Source organism: Schistocerca serialis, chromosome 2, assembly GCF_023864345.2.
Source record: "Schistocerca serialis cubense isolate TAMUIC-IGC-003099 chromosome 2, iqSchSeri2.2, whole genome shotgun sequence".
NCBI lineage: Eukaryota > Metazoa > Arthropoda > Insecta > Orthoptera > Acrididae > Schistocerca > Schistocerca serialis.
Window position 1 is genome coordinate 856,044,000 of NC_064639.1, and position 9,938 is coordinate 856,053,937.

The window sequence follows — 9,938 nt, forward strand, 5'->3', positions numbered from 1 at the left end:
TCAAATGCGCAGAGCGGTGCGTTAGGTGAGGAAGCCGATTAACGTTTGACAGGAGCTGTGGTTTCAAACCACCTCCGAGCATTAAGATTTGGCTTTCGTATAGTTTCTCCCAAATGTATTAAGGTGAACGCTGGGATGTTTCCTCTGAGTAGGACAGAAACGTTTTCCTTCCAAACGTTGTCCTGTCCGATATCATGCTCCGATTCTAATGACCCGGCCGTAAACAGGACATTAATATGCTGATAAACAGTCGAGGGTTGGGGAATATATTTTGCATTATGAAGAGTTTTGCCCTTCAGACTAGAGTAAATTGCCGTTATAGTACCACGTTAAAGGTCCAAAGCTCTGCATGGTATTGACTACAGTGCCGATTACAGCTTTGAACATTTAACTTGTTGCCATTATCATCTGAAGATGCTCTCATAGAAAGGGAGAAATTAGTAATAAACCAAATAATACGCTACATACGATGGTTTACGTCTACAGCAGTTCCTAACAGTCCTCTGTTCCGTGGAGACGATGCCTGGTTCAACTGAGGGGCGTTAGCCCCTACTAAAATGAACTTTCCGTCTAGCTGGCAAACTAAATTTACTAGTTCTCATTCATGACATGTTTCTGCTCATGCCGTCTTCTCATACAAAGCCCTAAACTCTAACATATAGAGCTGAGGGTCAGATAAGTGAGGGTGCACGACGTTAACATGGGTTTCTTAGTGAATTTCTTACTAACTTCGTGAGTGCTTCGAGATTAAAGCATTTTATCAAAAGATGGCACACACAGAAACATGTAATGAATGAAAAGTAACAAATTTAGCTTGCAATACATCTACATCTACATTTATACTCCGCAAGCCACCCAACGGTGTGTGGCGGAGGGCACTTTACGTGCCACTGTCATTACCTCCCTTTCCTGTTCCAGTCGCGTATGGTTCGCGGGAAGAACGGCTGTCTGAAAGCCTCCGTGCGCGCTCTAATCTCTCTAATTTTACATTCGTGATCTCCTTGGGAAGTATAAGTAGGGGGAAGCAATATATTCGATACCTCATCCAGAAACGCACCCTCTCGAAACCTGGCGAGCAAGCTACACCGTGATGCAGAGCGCCTCTCTTGCAGAGTCTGCCACTTGAGTTTATTAAACATCTCCGTAACGCTATCACGGTTACCAAATAACCCTGTGACGAAACGCGCTGCTCTTCTTTGAATCTTCTCTATCTCCTCCGTCAGACCGATCTGGTACGGATCCCACACTGATGAGCAATACTCAAGTATAGGTCGAATGAGTGTTTTGTAAGCCACCTCCTTTGTTGATGGACTACATTTTCTAAGCACTCTCCCAATGAATCTCAAATTGGTACCCGCCTTACCAACAATTAATTTTATATGATCATTCCACTTCAAATCGTTCCGCATGCATACTCCCAGATATTTTACAGAAGTAACTGCTACCAGTGTTTGTTCCGCTATCATATACTCATACAATAAAGGATCCTTCTTTCTATGTATTCGCAATACATTGCATTTGTCTATGTTAAGGGTCAGTTGCCACTCCCTGCACCAAGTGCCTATCCGCTGCAGATCTTCCTGCATTTCGCTACAATTTTCTAATGCTGCAACTTCTCTGTATGCAACAGCATCATCCGCGAAAAGCCGCATGGATGGAAAATACATTTTTAATAATAAATGCTTGACGCATCGTATAATGAATTTGTTACTTTTATTAATACTGTAAAATGGGGCGAATAGAAATAAAAGGATGAACAGAAACGAAATTTCCAAAAAATTTCTGTGCTATCGTGAAGAAATCCAAGTGGTAATATCATTCAAGGATTTGTTCGTGTAGCTTGGTAGCTAACCATTCTAAGGGGCAATTACGAATTTCAGAACTGACGACCCTGTCATTCGATGTTTGTTCACTCTGTGACAAATATCGGATGTGGTGCTGAATAATCCACTTCGAACTTTATTTGTAAATACCAATCTGAAGTGTGTTGTTTTAATTGAAGCACGTGGTAAGAAAATTTTCAATCCCGTTTCACTAACCAAAATTTCGGCTTTAAAGATTGCTTTAATTTGGCTTACGTTTCGGTTAACTGAAAATATGGGGTTGTGTTTTCATAATTTGAGGGATGAATACTAACAGTAATCCTTAGCGTTTCTTAAGAAGAGGGCCAAGCATTTGACGGAAATGAACCACCTGGTACTGTTCTCAAACCTGTAGCTTATGGTGTGATGATGTGATTACAGTATATAGAAAAACTAAACAAGCATTTAGATTGCACGCATGTAAAACTTGTTATTTAGAAGGCGAAGGTTACGTTGTCATTTTTTAAACAAAAAAAAGAACATGGGCAATTAAACATGTTTATTGCAACAGATGAGGAGATCAAAGAGATATTCGAAAACTTTTTGTTTCTCTTAGGGCTCAACTTGTAAGTTTAAATAGATCATTTTTAAACACGTTGTCGGTTCGTTAACTTTACGGTGATTATTTTCCGCATATACACTCCTATAATAAACAGAAGACAACGTGACGCAGTTCTCAACAATGTATGGCAGTCTGCAGCGCCCTACGACGTTGCTTAGCATCAGTCTGAGATGAAGCGACTGGCGAGCAACATGAATGTGTCCGTCCCCAGCCAGCAAAATCTTAAGATAAACGTGAATTGCATTAAGAACAGGGAACGAAGATAGCAGCTATAAGGTAAGCAATCAACAAACATTTGAGTTCAGCGAATGCATGGCACTCAAATTAAAGGTGTCAAATTGGTTGCATCTTTCTGTGGAGACACAACATAAATTCTCATTGGCATCTATATGTTATGTACATGGAAATCTTCGACACTGCATTTATATTCAAGTTAATTTGATTTTGCAAAACCATTTATCCATTGGGTCAAGCACACAGTCCGACTTCAGTCGTCGGCTTTGACCAGCGATGTTATGAAAGGATATAAGCGGCCTGTATTTAAATGTCACCTGTGGTTGTCTTAGTAACAGGTGTAAACTATGGTGTTTACGTATACGTCGTGATTTACGAGGCTGTGGTTAGAGAAACGAGTGTGGGCTTTGAGAAATGAGTATCGATCATATTTATAGTCTTGGTTGTCACAAATATTTGGTTGTTTCTTTCCGTATTTGGCAGGATTTGTCCGCAGCTCGTGGTAGTGCGGTAACGTTCTTGCTTCCCGCGCCCGGGTTCCCGGGTTCGATTCCCGGCGGGATCAGGGATTTTCTCTGCCTCGTGATGACTGGGTGTTGTGTGATGTCCTTAGGTTAGTTAGGTTTAAGTAGTTCTAAGTTCTAGGGGACTGATGACCATAGATGTTAAGTCCCATAGTGCTCAGAGCCATTTGAACCATTTTGGCAGGATTTCCGAGAGGAAGGTCAGGCAACAATCGGAGAGAATAACTTAAATTGTTGTGAGCGAAATAAGTAGTGATCATATTTATAACCTTAGTTCGTACAAATATTTGGCTGTTTTTTCGAATGTGACGTCGTGGAGTATTTGGAATGGATTATTTTGTGGGGGGCATGTTGCTAGCGGTGGAGGACTTTCGTGGTGGATATTTGCGTTTGTGATTTGGTCTGTTGTAATGATTCAGTTAAACGGAATCAAGCCTTCGGTAGTTATTGCCTATTTATTTTTTTTTTGCTATTCGGGCCGATAGTTTTCGTTCGCAGATTGTTCGTTGTTTAAGTAGAATGTTCTGTGTTTTCCATATGTTTTTGGGCAATTTCCAAGAATGATTGCCCATCGAAGTCGCGGGGTCCAAACCATAAATATCGAATGTACGATCCTAAATCGATCACACGACTCTGGTGGCGGGCGTTATGAATATATTTACGGTGGTCATTATAGCAATGACAAAAGAAGACCGTTACAAAAATATTTGTAATTACAAAGGAGACGACTTACCTTACTTGTTGTCGGTGTTGTCATCATGTGAAAGTCCATGTGATGTGTACGCTACGGGAACAGTTCCTTTTTTCCCATTAATTCGCAGAGGTATGTAACTTATTGCAACTAAGGGTACGACGGATAACAGATAAAAATGACAATCACAAATAACTGATCATAACGCCCGCCACCAGAGTCGCATGATCGATTTACAATCTCATGTTCGATATGTGTCGTTTGGACCCCAGGACTTCGATAGGCAATCATTCTTGGAAATTACCTGTTTTGTATACAGTTTTGTCTTGGAATTATTTTTGAATATTTTATTGTTTGCAGTACAGAGTGTGAATTTGTGTGTATGTGTGTGTGCGTGTGTGTGGTTTGTAGAATGTTTTGCGGCCAATCATGATTATTTGGAGTTTTCTATGGTTGGTATGTCCGTTTTTATGTTGTATTTTATTCTTTGTGAAATATTAGTTCCGCTTATGGAAGGGAAATTTCTTTGAAATGGGGATTTTCAAATTAGTGTTTGGTTATTTTTATTTAGGGGAGGGAGGGGGGTTTGGTATCGAAGTCTGCGTTGTCAAGTGAAATATTTTATTCCAGTTGTGTTTTTCTTGTACTTTATGTTAGGTTCATTCTGAAGGATTTTGTGTGTGTTTGTTTTCGATTATGTGCTTGTCTTGAATGATGTTAGTCTTATTGTAGTACTTTTAGTTTGTCTCCGCCCAAAATTACTATGTCCTGCGGTAGTTTTATTTCACTAGGTGACTGAAATATTTCGTGTGTTTCTTTTGTTCGTTTGCTGCCGTAATGGTCTATCTTATCGTCCCCATCTTCAAGCATGAACGGGGTCTGTTTTTAAATGCTGTCTGTGGATGTCATTGGTCAAAGCAAATGGGCTAAATCAGACCGAGTGCTAATCCCCAGACTGTTTATCATGATCTGTGTTCAAAATGGTTCAAATGGCTCTGAGCACTATGGGACTCAACTTCTCAGGTCATTAGTCCCCTAGAACTTAGAACTAGTTAAACCTAAGGACATCACAAACATCCATGCCCGAGGCAGGATTCGAACCTGCGACCGTAGCGGTCCTGCGGTTCCAGACTGCAGCGCCTTTAACCGCACGGCCACTTCGGCTGGCTCATGATCTGTGTGAGGCAGTTTGTGTTGGAAGATCTTGAACTTCATAAATCTTAAAATTACATGAAAATCAGGATACTACAAACTATACATTTCCCTATGAAGTTTCCCTGTAAAGCTATCTCTGTATTCGCTTGTACGGACATCGTTCGACAAGTCGGGAGTGTCACATGGGAATCTTGAAACATGTTTCTCATGAACATATCGTAAGAAATAATACATTTTTATAAGAACTCCAACGATTATAGAGGAATATCAAACATTAGGGTGTATTTTTGTCGGAAAACTACTTTACCTTTAAAATCATATGTGTCTTACAAATGTAAGGAAGTACGATTTGAAACTGTTGTTTCTGCTTATGTAGAAATAAGGTGTGTCAGCTTTCGTCGTTGTGTCAATGCAGTTTGTATCTACAATTCCAGATCCCAATATAGTGCACCCACAATTTCTTGACTTCTCGCCTCCGTAGTACTGAATCGGTAGAGATCGTTGGAATTGGAGCTGCTAATATGTCGGTTCCTCTCACTGCCAACTTTGGCGCTCAAACAAAACTGTGCGCAACAGGCCTGACACTGTAGTCGCGATTATTTAACGCTACGTTTGATTTCGGTTATAAGTATTTTGTGACAGTGAGTGTCGCTTGAACGTGACTTCTCACTCCATTGTGTCCCTCCTGCTGTGACAAAACAAGAAGGCCCATTAAGTATGAGTTCTTTAACGGTCCATTCTCCTCAGTCAACTTACAAATAAGCGATTTTGTACGATTTTCTGGAAAAAGTAATGAAGCAGACAGCGTAAATCTTATTGCAAATAAGTTATTGATTCTAGGAGAACATGTATTGATATTTTAAAGTTATTCAGTTATCATTAAGCCCCCCTATCCGAGGAGCTAAAGTTGCTCTGTCCAAAATAACGGAAGTCCTGCAGTCTGAAAATCTTATCTGATATATATATATTTTTCTTGATCTGTAGAATGATGCGCACGGAACAATAGCACCGTTTTTAGAAATTTAAAAGAAAATAATAAAATGGCGGACATTTGAAACAAGGATGTAGTTTTGTCATGTATTTTGGTCACTTTTTTGCAATAACTAATGAATACATTAAAATAAAATATTAGTCTGTTACTTTTTGGGGTAATGCCCGAGGAGAAATTCAGCCAAATTTCAGAAATATGTCTTTATCAGTGTGTCCGAAATCCATTCCGTCAGCTTGAGATATAGTGTATTTCTCCATGCACAATATCCTATGGATTGAGAGAAATGTTTCTTTTATTTTTTATTTTTTTATTTTTATTTCAAAGAAGATTTGCGGAGTGCCGGACATCTGTCATTGACACGCCTCTTTTTGGACAGAGCAACTTTAACTCCTCGGTTAGGGGTCTTCATGATGATTGAATTTTTAAAAAAAGTTAGTATATGTTTTCCAAGAACCAATAAAGTACGGGCAAAAAGATTTACTTTGATTTCTTCGTTAGCTCTTCCAAAAAAGAAAACGTAAAAATTGCTTATGTTGTAGAATGACTAGGGAGAATGGACACTTAATGGCCCCAAAGACAAGCGATGTTTCGAAGGAGTGTCCGATCAGTTATCGCCTGCAGTCGGTCACACTAGACTCTTACCAATCGATTTCAATCTAGTTTTCGAACGCCACTATGCTAAGAAATTCCATTGTCAAAAAACTTCTGCTATGCGAAACAAAACTACGCAGGTCGATTAATAATCGTAAAAAAAACAATGGTGAAATATATTCCATTTGTTTTATAATGTTTTACTATTCACTAAAAGTGTTCAAATTTAAATTATTTACCACTAAAAAAAACCGAGTTACACAGTTTAGGAACTATCTTTGATCAGTTCATAATACCCTTAAAAATTTCCTTGTTTACCTGATCCGACTTAAGTGCCACACTTTTTACTAAATTCCAAATAGTTTTTGTTATTTCTGAATTTTTTCCAGGCCTTTGAAAGGGTGACGATTTCGAGTCTTTGGCCGGCACACAGTTTTAATCAGTGAGGAAGTTCCAAATTATTTTTTCTTAAACATACGGATGTACATGTGGTGTTAATGCGCTGTACCCGTATTCGGAAGAACGTCGGTTCAAATACCCTTCTGACAACTCACGTTTAAGTTTCCGTGACTTCTCTAAATAGTTTAAGGAAAATGCCGTGGTGGTTCCATTGAAAGTGTGCAGCCGATTTTCTTCCCTATCCTTCCCAAATTAGAGTTTGTGCTCGATCTCTAATCACATCATCATCGAGGGGAAAACCTCATTCTGGTTGTAGGATGCTTTTGGTTAGAATTTTATAATACAATCTGTAATTCTATACATTGAAGCGCCAAAGAAACTGGTACAGGCAAGCGTATTCAAATGCAGAGATATGTAAACAGGTAGAATAGGGTGCTGCGGTCGGCAATGCATATATAAGACAACAAGTGTATGGCGCAGTTGTCAGATCAGTTTCTGCTGCTACAATGGCACGTTACCAACATTTAAGTAAGTTTGAATGAGGTGTTACAGTCGGCGTACGATCGACGGTACACAACATCTCCGAAGTAGCGATGAAGTGGGGATTTTCCCGTACGACCATTCCACGAAAGTGCCGTGAATATCAGGAATCCGGTAAAACATCAAATCTCCGACATCGCTGCGGCCTTTCCCGTACGACCATTCCACGAAAGTGCCGTGAATATCAGGAATCCGGTAAAACATCAAATCTCCGACATCGCTGCGGCCGGAAAAAACTTCTGCAAGAACAGGACCAGCGATGACTGAAGAGAAAAAAATGGTTCAAACGGCTCTGAGCACTATGGGACTTAACTGCTGAGGTCATCAGTCCCCTAGAACGTAGAACTACTTAAACCTAACTAACATAAGGACATCACACACATCCCTGCCCGAGGCAGGATTCGAACCTCCCAGCGTAGCGGTCGCGTGGTTCCAGACTAGAACCGCTCGGCCACACCGGCCGGCGACTGAAGAGAATCGATCAAAATGACAGAAGTGCAAATCTTCAGCAAATTTCTGCAGATTTCAACGCTGGGCCATCAACAAGTGCCAGCGTGCGCACACTTCAACGAAACCTCATCGACATGGGCTTTCGGAGCCGAAGGCCCACTCGTGTACCCTTGATGACTGCACAACACAAAGCTTTATGCCTCGCCTGGGCCCGTCAACACCGACATTGGACTGTTGATGACTGGAAACATGTTGCCTGGTAGGACGAGTCTCGCTTCAAATTGTGGTGTTGATGATGATGTTTGGTTTGCGGAGCGCTCAACTGCGCGGTTATCAGCGCCTGTACAATTTTCCAACCTTTAATCAGTCCAATCTCTCCACTTTCATGAATGACTATGAAAGCCGGCCGCTGTGGCCGAGCGGTTCTAGGCGCTTCAGTCCGCGCTGCTGCTACGGTCACAGGTTCGTATCCTGCCTCGGGCATGGATGTGTGTGATGTCCTTAGGTTAGTTAGGTTTAAGTAGTTCTATGTCTAGGGGACTGATGACATCAGATGTTAGGTCCCATAGTGCTTAGAGCCATAATGATGATGAAATGATGAGGACAACACAAACACCCACTCATCTCGAGGCAGATGAAAATCCCTGACCCCGCCTGGAATTGAACTCGGGACTCCGTGCTCGGGAAGTGAGACCGCGACCGCGAGACCACGATTTATCGAGCGGATGGACGTGTACAGGTATAGAGAGAACCTCATCAATCCATAGACCCAGCATGTCAGCAGACGTCTATTCAAGCTGGTGGAGGCTCTGCAATGGTGTGGGGCGTGTGCAGTGAAGTGATACGGGACTCCTGATATGTGTATATAAGCCTCTGGCAGGTGATACGTACCTAATCATCCTTTCTGATCACCTACATCCATTCCTGTGATTCTTGAGTTTCTCCCGGCGTATTTGATAACCAAAATATCCACTGGTATGCTGCCGGTCTATAGTGTCCAACGGGCACAATATTTCGGCGATCATACATGTCGCCCTCATCATGTGAACTGACGGACTGAGCTCCTGTGAACGTGCAGGCACGGAGATCCGTACGCTATGGCTGCTCAGAAGGAACTGTGTTCGGTAGTGGCGGCGGCCGATTTAAATACCCTCCGCCCGCGGCGCGCTCCCTCCGCCGTTCGCGCCCCGTGCCAAGGTCGCGCTGTGGAACAGATTGCGACGGCGTCTGAGATGACGTCGGTGTGATGGCTCTGTCCGCCGTGGTCGTCACAACTATACGTTTGGTCGATTTACTCTTGATTAACCCGATCGCTGGTTCCCAAGCCTTGCTAAGATTATAGCCACAGTCACGGTTTATGAGGTCGTCATTGGTGCGAATTTCGATGGCCTCTCTAACAACGCTGTCCCAGTATCTCGACGTCTATACCAGAATCCTCGTGCAGTCATACTCCATGGCGTGATTTTCCGACAAAGAATGTTCAGCGACCGCCGACTTGCTCGGATACATCAGTCGAGTGTGGGTACTCAGAGTGGCAGATTCAACGTGCTCTCCGCCCAACCACTGCAGCACAACCTGTTGAGATGGATGAAGTCACGAGGGAGGAGGTAGGCACTGCATTTATTCCATACACAGGCGCACTCTCGGGGAAAATCGCCCACATTCTGAAGAAACACCGGGTCGGAACTGTGTTTTGTCCTCCAAATAAAACTCGTGCACTGGTGGGGAGCGCCAAAGATGACCTCGGTTTGAGGAAGGCCGGCGTGAACCACATTCCGTGTCAATGTGGCAAGTCGTATATTGGTCAGACGATGCGTACCGTCGAGGATCGATGCCGTGAACACCAGAGGCACACTCGACTGATGTATCCGAGCAAGTCGGCGGTCGCTGAACATTCTTTGTCGGAAAATCACGCCATGGAGTATGACCGCACGAGGAT